General features: G+C 43.6%; 1 long non-coding RNA gene across 1 annotated transcript; it reads right to left on the bottom strand.

Moving 5' to 3' along the window:
* Positions 1-347: 347 nt before the first annotated feature.
* LOC142907634 (uncharacterized) lies at positions 348-10,403 on the bottom strand. The gene is made up of 2 exons (XR_012931146.1): positions 7,076-10,403; positions 348-2,107 (listed from the first exon to the last, which is right to left on the bottom strand). It is a non-coding gene; the product is annotated as an uncharacterized LOC142907634 (long non-coding RNA).
* Between the last annotated feature and the right edge of the window lie 1,249 nt (positions 10,404-11,652).

Here is an 11,652-nt window from a genome sequence, read left to right as displayed (position 1 = left end):
GTTCATCAAGGACTAAACACTGAGGTACCCCCCCTGGTGAGACACTGTTTAACCAATACATACTTCACTTGGAATGGAACTTTCTACAAACAAACTGAGGGCACCCCAATGGGCTCCCCCCTTTCTCCAGTTATAGCTAACATTTTCATGGAGAAATTTGAGACTGACGCCATCCAGACTGCCACTCTGCGCCCAACCTTATGGAAGAGGTACGTGGATGACACTTTTGTCATCTGGCCACATGGCCGGCCTGCTCTAGACCAATTCTTCGACCACATCAATTCCATACACCCAGCCATCAGATTTACCATGGAAGTCGAAATAGATGGCAAGATACCTTTTTTGGATGTCCTAATTAAAAAGAGACCTGATGGTTCAATGAGCCACTCTGTCTACAGGAAAGCTACCCATACGGATGCTTATCTGAAACCGGATTCCCACCACCATCCATCACAGAAGAATTCTCTCATCAAGACTCTGTATCATAGAGCCCAATGCATATCCGACCAGGAACACATAAGCAGTGAACTCAAGCACGTACACCAAGCTCTTAGGGCTAATGGTTACTCCGACTATACAATCCGCAAAGCTATCACTCAAACCATGAAGAAGAACCCTCTTGAGGAGCCTTTCAAAACCATCACTTTACCCTACATTGCTGGGATCACAAAAAAGATCTCCAAAATCTTGAATAAACACAAGATCCAGGTCCGTTTCAACACATTACATAAAATCCGTGATCTGGTTCCGTCTGTAAAAGATGTGATTCCGGACATACAATACCCTGGTGTCTACAAACTAAGTTGCCTCTGTGGTAGTAGTTACATTGGAGAAACCAAACGCCATATCTCGGACCGCATTCGTGAACATAAAGCAGACCTTAAACACGGTAGGACCAACACCTCGGCCGTAGCAGATCATTGTTCTAATTCAGTAGGCTCACATGCCATTGACTTTTCCAAGACGGAGGTTCTTTGTAAGCCATCTGGCTTCCATGAGAGATTCGTTCATGAGGCTATCCACATATACAAACACAGAGACAATTTCAACCGAGAAGATGGATTCTATCTTAGCAATCATTGGAAAGATTTGATAAATCATTTCAGTTCTTGATTGATTGTTCACGCTTACAGTGGCTTTCAGACAGCATACATAAAAACAAATTTCGTCTCCCCCCTCCTCTTTTCAAAAAATAGATGGACTAGTCCTGGCAAACAGCCAATCGTTGCGCGTGACGCAAACGTTATTTATATATATATAAATAAATAAATATGCCGTTTTCAAAATAAATTTATGCAAACCGACACACCTGATGATGACCGTTTGAGTTATGGTCGAAACGTCGTGAGAATTTTTATTGTTTTATATATATTTTGTTATTTTGTTGTTTTTCTTCAACGTGACTTTACCGAAAAAACTAAGAATACTACATTTTTGTTGCTTAACTACTCGCTAATATGTGGACAAAGCAGTTGCGAGTTATTAAGTTACACAATTTTGAGAGCGATGTCGTGTGAACCCTGGCTTAATAGTCTCTCTACTCACGTAAGATTTCCTTTGCCTGATGACGACTCCTTGTGTTGCAATCGAAACGTGATTTGTTTTATTTTATTTCTAACTACGTGATTTTACCGAAAGAACCAAAGAGTAATCATTTCCTTTTAGCGGTCGTGAGCTAGTTGATGGAATTTCCACATTCCAACGGAAGGGGCCTGTCTCGCCTTAGGGTTGTACCTCTCGTGGTTTCCCCGGGGACCATTGTCTTTTTAAGGTAGCTGTCCTGGGAAACCTACAAGTCTTCATTAAACCTTCCCAGGTTTGTCAATTGCGTATTCATGATGCAGAACGTGAAACAATGCTTTTACACAGAGTCCGTTGCCCACGACATGTCCCATCTCCTCCACAGATGGAAATCCGAGCCTCGCCAAAGGAAGAGTGACCACCAGAGTCATGCGAACAATAATCAGCCCTCTGTAAGGATGATGCTGCATGCAGGTGAACAACCGTCCAGGTACAGGGTGGTGGCATAAGGTGTGATGCTGTTCAGCATCAGTTTGTCCAGCTCCTGAGTTCCACTTTCCATGTCATGCACGGCCGTGTAAATGATCTGTGCATACACACACACACATACAGATAAAATATGCAATGCCAGAGTTTCGTTAATTAAGTTTTGATATGTGATGGTTGGCTACGTATATTGCGAAAGAAGTTCAACATAATATGTAGTGACACCCGACACAGCAATCTTCAACAGTAGAAGTCTTAATTTCTTCCAGCACGAAACACGATCTTCAAGGAGTCCTTTCACTCCAAGCGTCCCGAACTTCCTAGCTTCCCTTTTAAATATCCCTCAAGTATCTTTCCCCGCTTTCCCTCCAGCCAATCACCTTCCACTTTTTATAATGTATTTCAACCGTCCTCCCTTTCAATCATCCTCCGTTTCCCGCTCTTTCCATTTGTTTTCTCCTCAAATCCCTTCAATTCCCTACCTCTAACCAATTTCCTTTCAGACCCGTCAGATTCAAATCAGAGGGCTTGTTTTTACTTCCTAATCATTATCTGTGCTACGTGGTGTCCACCACGACAGGTGAGTATCGTTGGTAGTAATACAATCTCTACACATAGATGAGCCAAAATATAAATGTGCCGCCGTGGTGAGATGTCATTTCCCGTGCCTAGGAAGTCGTGCGTTCAACCCCGACCCTGATGCCTATATTTGGAGTTTAAATGCTCTCCCCATGATCTTATGGAATTTAATCCTGATCCTCCTGTTTTTCTATACAAGTGAATAAACATATGATTAGATGTAAATTACCACGTGTGACTAGGTTGCCTCTGAATAACGGCTAATAGCTGTGGGCTTTACCTGCTAAATAAAGTCGATTAGTTTAATAAACTGCATTATTTCAGAGAATATAATAAAATTAATATCATTGTATTCTTTTCTTGTGAATGGCAATATGGTCAGGAACTAAATGTCGAGGTCTGCTGGCCATAACAGGGCTTCAGGAGAGAGTGTCGTTTTTCTGTTCCAGCATTGAATAAGCACAGACGACAGTGGTTTCCGACAAGGTCCATAGAGTTGCATATCCACAATTGCTCGTCTTTAAATGCTGCATTCATAAAGCCGATGTGCACATCCAGCTGTTGATGTTCTCATGATGCCGTTGGTGGTTAAACTTCTGTCTTCAAGGAGGAATGTCAAAGTGAGGTGTGCAATGTTCGGGTCTCGAATTAGCTGTTTATTCTTGTGTCTGCGCTGTGCTACTCTGTTCACCAGCATTTTTCCAGACAAAATTAATATCCATCCATGAACATTTCCTTCCAATTTGTATCTCTCCACATAAAATTTAAGAAAAATTATTTTACACATTCCATCAGCCTGCATGGCCTGTTGGCCTTCATCTTGTTAAAAACATCGGTTGACACGCAGTGAGGGAAAACGTATTTGATGCCCTGCTGATTCTGTTCGTTTGCCCACTGACAAAGAAATGATCAGTCTATAATTTTAATGGTAAGTTATTGAACAGTGAGAGACAGAATAACAACCAAAAAATCCAGAAAAACGCATGTCAAAAATGTTATAAATTGGATTTAAAGCTTTCGTGACTGCAGGGATTCATCTTTTTGGTTCTTTCGGTAAAGTCACGTAGAATGGAAATCAAATAATAAAAATAATAAAAAAATTCTCACGACGTTTCGGCCACAACACAAGTAGCCTTTTTCAGGTGAAGGAACAGAACTGTCGGGACGACAGCGCTTCAATGAACACTGCTAAGCTTGGCAGCGTCTTTTAAGCTGGGTGGGAGGAGCAGAGCGCTTTGACAAAGGAGTTTACATATCAACAGAAGAATTTAGCATTGAAGTAGCTGTGTTAATGTGTTGGATTAGCAGGGTGTTAAAGTGGGCTGTGTAGACGATATTATACAGTGTAGTTTAGATTGGAAGGTACAACATTGTAATGTATAGTAGTCTTGTTTATAGCATAGTTGTAACGCAATACAGACAGAGCAGCGCATCGTGGCTGTTTCTCTCTCTCCCCCCTCCTCCGTTCCGAGCATAGATGGACTCATCCATCTGAACAAATCTCGTCGCATTCCGTGCTGCAAACGTTGAAAGGAAAAAAGAAACTGCCACTTTTTTCGACGTAGAATTGTAATGTATAATGATTTATTGCTAGTAGCTCAGCTGATTGGAGAGTATATTGAGTTTATTGATAACATTGATGTAGTTTATATTTTAGTTTTTTTTTATCAGTTTACTGTATGGTATTTATTATAATGTGTAGTGTATACCCAGTTACTTCATGTTAATAGCTCAACTTATTGAAGAATATATTGAGTATATGTATTATATTGATGTAGTTTATACTTAGTTCTTTCACCTCGGCTTATTGTATGATAGTTGGGTAGTTGCAGTTCTTTAGCGTCAATATACTAAATTCCTATGTTGATATGTAAACTCTGACTTTAACAAAGCTACTTCCGTGACCAGTTACATGCTAATCCCTCACACCAACATCATGCTAATCTCCCAGTTACATGCAAATTTCTGACTTTAACACCCTGCTCATCCAACACATTAACACAGCTACTTCAATGCTAAATTCTTCTGTTGATATGTAAACTCCTTTGTCAAGGCGCTCTGCTCCTCCCACCTAGCTTAGAAGACGCTGCCAAGCTTAGCAGTGTTCATTGAAGCACTGTCGTACCGACAGTTCTGTTCCTTCACCTGAAGAAGGTATTCTTGTGTTGTTGCCGAAACGTCGTGAGAATTTTATTTTATTATGTTTTATTTTTATTATTTAATCCATTCTACGTGACTTTACCGAAAGAACCAAGATGATGTTATGAATTAATTTACATTTTAATGAGGGAAATAAGTATTTGACCCCTCTGCAAAACATGACTTAGTACTTGGTGGCAAAACCCTTCTTGGCAATCACAGAGGTCAGACGTTTCTTGTAGTTGGCCACCAGGTTTGCACACATCTCAGGAGGGATTTTGTCCCACTCCTCTTTGCAGATCTTCTCCAAGTCATTAAGGTTTCGAGGCTGACGTTTGACAACTCGAACCTTCAGCTTCCTCCACAGATTTTCTATCGGATTAAGGTCTGGAGACTGGTTAGGCAACTCTAGGACCTTAATGTGCTTCTTCTTGAGCCACTCCTTTGTTGCTTTAGCCGTGTGTTTTGGGTCATGGTCATGCTGGAATACCCATCCACGACCCATTTTCAATGCCCTGGCTGAGGGAAGGAGGTTGTCACCCAAGATTTGACGGTACATGGCCCCGTCCATCGTCCCTTTGATGCGGTGAAATTGTCCTGTCCCCTTAGCAGAAAAATACCCCCAAAGAATAATGTTTCCACCTCCATGTTTGACGGTGGGGATGGTGTTCTTGGGGTCATAGGCAGCATTCCTCCTCCTCCAAACACGGCGAGTTGAGTTGATGCCAAAGAGCTCCATTTTGGTCTTATCTGACCACAACGGTTTCACCCAGTTGTCCTCTGAATCATTCAGATATCCACTGGCAAACTTCAGACGGGCATGTATATGTGCTTTCTTGAGCAGGGGGACCTTGCGGGCGCTGCAGGATTTCAGTCCTTCACGGCATAGTGTGTTACCAATTGTTTTCTTGGTGACTATGGTCCCAGCTGCCTTGAGATCATTGACAAGATCCTTCCGTGTAGTTCTGGGCTGATTACTCACCGTTCTCATGATCATTGCAACTCTACGAGGTGAGATCTTGCATGGAGCCCCAGGCCGAGTGAGATTGACAGTTATTTTGTGTTTCTTCCATTTGCGAATAATCGCACCAACTGTTGTTACCTTCTCACCAAGCTGCTTGGCAATGGTCTTGTAGCCCATTCCAGCCTTGTGTAGGTCTACAATCTTGTCCCTGACATCCTTGGAGAGCTCTTTGGTCTTGGCCATGGTGGAGAGTTTGGAATCTGATTGATTGATTGCTTCTGTGGACAGGCGTCTTTTATACAGGTAACAAGCTGAGATTAGGAGCATTCCCTTTAAGAGTGTGCTCCTAATCTCAGCTCGTTACCTGTATAAAAGACAACTGGGAGCCAGAAACCTTTCTGATTGGGAGGGGGTCAAAGACCTATTTCTCTCATTAAAATGCAAATCAATTTATAACATTTTTGACATGCGTTTTTCCGTATTATTTTGTTGTTATTCTGTCTCTCACTGTTCAAATAAACCTACCATTAAAATTATAAACTGATCATTTCTTTGTCAGTGGGCAAATGTACATATCAGCAGGGGATCAAATACTTTTTTCTCTCACTGTAACCTCACTCTGGACCGGTTTCAATATGAAGATATAACGTTTTCTTTGGCCAGATTAATAAATCAGAGAAGGACTTCCTGTTGAAAACACTACACCTTTGCTATAGCAGGTGGACAGACCACGGTTAATGCATTGATATAAATTACAATTGATATATATATATTCTTGGTTGGGTTATTCATAGTGTAATCAACATACACAATGTGCATGCACAACGATGTTTAATAATCCTAGCCAGGCCTTTTCTTGTTCCACCACACTGAGGATAGAGAAGCCCCAGTAGTTGTTACAGACCACCAGAGCACCTCCCAGTCCTGCAGAAGCGACCTAGAGTTCCAAGCAGTACACAATGACGTAATTTCGTACAACACTTAAAAAAATATTGTTTTACCAGGTAAGGCCCACTGAGCTATATAGCTCTATTTCAGAAGCAACCTGACCACAAATGAAAGCTCAAACAAGTGGCTTATCACGTGGAGGACCCAGAAAAAAATCCACGCGACCACAGGGGTACATGCATAATCCAAATATACAGCAGGTGTCAGTATCGGGTTCGAACCCAATACCTCCTTTATACCAGGCGAGGTAGTTAATATCTCGCCACTGTGGCGCCCACGGTGAGGTCGACAGCATGGCTCTGTTTTGCAGTGGAAAAAAAACCCAACCTGGCGCCTCCTGAAATACGCCGGGCTGGCTCGGCACAGCACTGGCACAGCACTACACAGCTCAGCTGTGCTGTGGAAGAGAGGGAATGCAGAAAGATGCTGCTCACCCACCTCGTCATCCAGCTGCAGCTGGCCAGTCTGTGTGGCCCATCCCGGGCTCTCCTGTAGGCTAGGAATGGAAGTGCCCCTCGAGTCACCATAGATGTCTGTCACGCTCATAGGAGCCCCGTTACTCCTCTTCCTTCTCCTCCAGCACAGCCAGGCAATAAGAACCACAGCGACGATGGAGATAATGAAGGCGATGATTCCAGCTATGCAGGAGGACAAGATATAATAATTGTATGTGCTATGGGTACGGCTTTCCTCTCTGGTCGTCACCCTATGATTGACTGTTGTCAAGAAAGCTGTCACTGCACCTGCAAAACCAGAGATAGGCAAATATATTAACATTTCTGGAGTTGTATTATGTACGTGTATGTTGAACTTCTTTCACACCGTATGTAGCCAATAGCGCTAGTTGGAGATGATATAAATTAACCATTACGTTGATGTGTTCACTTTGGAAATCAGACATGGCAAATGTCCACAACACATGTCATGCGAGCATACACTGACAGTCGCTGATCGGTGGGATAGGCTTCCCGCTTCAGCCTCTAAGCCAATCGGGTGAAATGAATTATCTGGGCCAGGGTTCAAGGGCAGAGCCTGAGGGTACTAGTGGGGTACTATCTAGAAGGTTTGTAAGGGGGTATGGCTAGAGGCGGGGCTTGGTGACGCGGAAGGGGGTTATAAGGGGAAGCCGGAAGGGACTCAGGGTCAGTGTGGGAAGTCTGGAAGCGGGACCACGTATCGCGCCTCCGGCACGCCATCAGCCACGTGGCGGCCCAGAGGCGGTCTCTCCGCATGTCGTCTGCCAGCGGTGCGCGGGAGCGGGAAGAGGGAGTGAGCGTGCGCGGATGATAACAACTCACGCCGCGCAAAGCGGAGCGATGGTGATAGCGTGGGAGAACGCGGAGCTGTTCAGTAGCGAAAAATAAATAAATAAAAGAAGACCCAGCCAGATTGTCGTAGAAGTGTTTTATTACACATAATAGAGCAGGGGTCGGGAACCTATGGCTCGCGAGCCAGATGTGGCTCTTTTGATGATTGCATATGGCTCGCAGATAAAACAAAATATTCTCACTTGTTTTAATCCATCCATCGATTTTTCACTGCGCATGTCCTGTTCAGGGCTGCAGGAGCAATTGTCCATTATTTTAATTGGATGATACTGGCCTACGTTTGCCGTTGCTGGGTAAAACAGGTAAACGCCCCCTTTTGAATCAGTCTGAGACTGCGTCTGCTCGGTCATTAGCTCAAAGCTAACCCTTCGACGAAGAAGATGGCGAAAAGAAAAAAAGACGACGAGTATCGTACATTTCAGGACGAATGGACCGAAGAATTCGCCTTTGTGGAGAGAGCGGGTTCTGCGGTGTGTCTAATTTGCAATGACAAAATTACATCGTTGAAACGGTCGAATGTAAAGCGGCACTTCGACACGCGCCACGCTACCTTTGCATCAAAATACCCTGCGGGAGACAGCAGAAAGAAAGCGTGCCAAGAGCTTCTGAGCAGGGTGCAAGCTAGCCAGCAGCAACTCCGCGTATGGACCCGGCAAGGTGACTATAATTCGGCTAGCTTTGCTGGTTCTTTAGCAATAGTGAGGAACGGAAAACCATTCACAGATGGTGAGTATGCTAAAACGTTCATGCTGGATGTAGCCAATGAACTTTTTGATGATCTTCCGAACAAAGACAAGATAATCAAACGGATACAAGACATGCCTCTGTCGGCAAGAACTGTTCATGATCGTACCATCGTGATGGCAAACAAAGTGGAGGAAACGCAAGTGAAGGACATAAATGCAGCGCCGTTCTTTTCTCTGGCTTTGGATGAGTCAACAGACGTGAGCCATTTGTCGCAGTTCAGCGTGATTGCAAGATATGCTGTTGGTGACACACTGCGCGAAGAAAGTCTTGCTGTTCTGCCATTAAAAGGGTCCACAAGAGGTGAGGATTTATTCAAGTCTTTCATGGAGTTTGCTCAAGAAAAAAGTCTACCTATGGATAAACTTCTCTCAGTGTGTACTGATGGTGCTCCGTGTATGGTGGGGAAAAACAAAGGATTTGTGGCGCTTCTCCGTGAACATGAAAATAGACCCATCCTAAGTTTCCATTGCATTATACACCAGGAGGCACTTTGTGCTCAGATGTGTGACAGGCAGTTTGGCGAAGTGATGTCGCTGGTCATTCGTGTGATCAACTTTATTGTTGCCCGAGCCTTAAATGATCGCCAGTTTAAAACACTGCTGGATGAAGTTGTAAATAACTATCCTGGTCTGCTTTTGCACAGCAATGTGCGTTGGTTGTCAAGAGGGAAGGTGCTTAGCCGTTTTGCGGCTTGGCTGAACGAAATCCGGACTTTCCTTGAAATGAAAGGCGTCGGGCATCCTGAGCTAGCCGACACCGAGTGGCTCCTCAAGTTTTACTATCTCGTAGATCTGACTGAACATCTGAACCAGCTCAACGTGAAAATGCAAGGCATTGGAAATACAGTGTTATCCCTTCAACAAGCTGTATTTGCTTTTGAAAACAAGCTGGATCTTTTCATCACGGATCTTGAAACAGGTCGTTTACTACATTTTGAAAAACGGAGCCAATTTAAAGATGCATGCACAGCAAGTGAGCCCATTCAAAACCTTGATCTCCACCAGCTAGCTGGCTGCACATCCAGTCTCCTACAGTCCTTCAAAGCACGCTTTGGAGAATTTCGTGAGCACACTCGTCTTTTTAAGTTCATCACCCATCCAAACGAGTGTTCACTGAACACAGCCGACCTGAATTACATCCCTGGTGTCTCCGTCAGAGATTTTGAAGCAGAAGTGGCTGACCTGAAGGCCTCAGACATGTGGGTGAATAAGTTCAATTCACTGAATGAAGATTTGGAAAGAATCACACGACAGAAAGCGGAGTTGGCGAGCAAGCACATGTGGACAGAAATGAAAAAACTCCAACCCGAAGACCAGCTGATTCTCAAAACTTGGAACGCGCTTCCTGTCACATACCACACACTGCAGCGTGTGAGTATTGCTGTATTGACCATGTTTGGATCTACGTATGCATGTGAGCAGTCATTCTCACATCTTAAAAACATCAAGTCCAACCTACGATCACGTTTAATGGATGAAAGCCTCAACGCTTGCATGAAGCTTAACCTCACCAAGTACCAACCCGACTACAAAGACATCAGCAAATCCATGCAGCACCAGAAGTCGCATTAATGGTGAGTGTTATAACAACATTATTTAAAAGAATAAATTCAGAGGCTTATTATACTGACATTTAGTTGAATTCACTTTTAAAATATATTATATGGCTCTCACTGAAATAAATTTTTTGCTTTCATGGCTCTCTTAGTCAAAAAGGTTCCCGACCCCTGTAATAGAGGTTTTGGGTTAGATCGCCTAAATACATACATGTATCTAGATTTGAAGTTTTCGTGACTGCAGGGATCTAGGGAGGCTAGAGGGATTAAACGGCGAGCACGGCAAAATGCCAGGTGGTAGGGGGGGGGGCGGGTGGAAGTGCTATATAGATAAGAGAGGGGGGAGCAGCTCCACCCTCTCTTGCCTCTCTTACCTATATAGCACTTCCCTCCCCCCCCCCCCGGCATTTTGCCGTGCTCGCCCTTTAATCCCTCTAGCCTCCCTGGCTCCTCTCTCCTCTCTTACCTATATAGCCTCTTGTTACAGCAGCCCTTTTGCCCACTTCAGCAATTGTTTCTTGCTGTGGCTGTCCCACCTGATGACGGAAGCTTGTGTTGCACCCAAAACTTCGTGATTTTATTTATATCTATCTACGTGACTTTACCGAAAGAACCAAAGAGTATAAATGTGTCGTTAAAACCCGCCAATGTGTTGAAATATAACATTATAAATTACGTGCAATTGGGTTTATTCAGTGGTTAGCACTCTGCAGCATACATCTCACAACCTCGGTTCGATCCCAGACCATGGCCAACATCAGTGGCAAATGATATCTGAGAGTGGGTGTTTCCATATATATACACATCAATATACCCAAGGGGCGAGCCAAGATTGTTCTTCGACAAAACCCATTGATTGATTTTTAGATCTATATTTATATCCATCCCTTGCAATGAAGGATGATTGTCTTCCATAGAAATTTGGATTATCTGTGGGTCCTAGGATGGCTGAAGAGACCGATCTGGGATTGGCAGATTCTGCCGCAGTACGGGCACACACGTGTATTCAGGAGTGGTGGTGGGTGGAACTGGATTAGTAAGTCGGACTGCTGCTTGCTGTTTCCGCCATTCCCACTTAAAATATATGAATATAATATATATTCACGTGAGATTAATAATAAATTCTGCACTCACACAGAGCCATGCAAAGCTTCGTCTTAGAGAACCGTCTTTGGAAGCAGATATCCCAGAGCTTCCGCTGAGTTCCATAAAGTGATGGCACAGTAGAGGGCAGCGCTTTCCCACCCATGCAGTGTAAGGTACACTATACAATATCGTTATATCATCATTATCGTTCCTTACATAATTCTTAGATGTTATAAGCTGTTATAAAATAAATAAATCAATTTAATTATATTTCTACATTCATGACCGAATCTGCTTAA

This window comes from Petromyzon marinus, chromosome 80 (genome assembly GCF_048934315.1).
Source record: "Petromyzon marinus isolate PM22_M1 ecotype Great Lakes invasive population chromosome 80, UKy_Petmar_22M1.pri1.0, whole genome shotgun sequence".
Lineage (NCBI taxonomy): Eukaryota > Metazoa > Chordata > Hyperoartia > Petromyzontiformes > Petromyzontidae > Petromyzon > Petromyzon marinus.
Note: the sequence above shows the minus strand (reverse complement) of the source record. Positions and strands in the feature narration are given on the sequence as shown.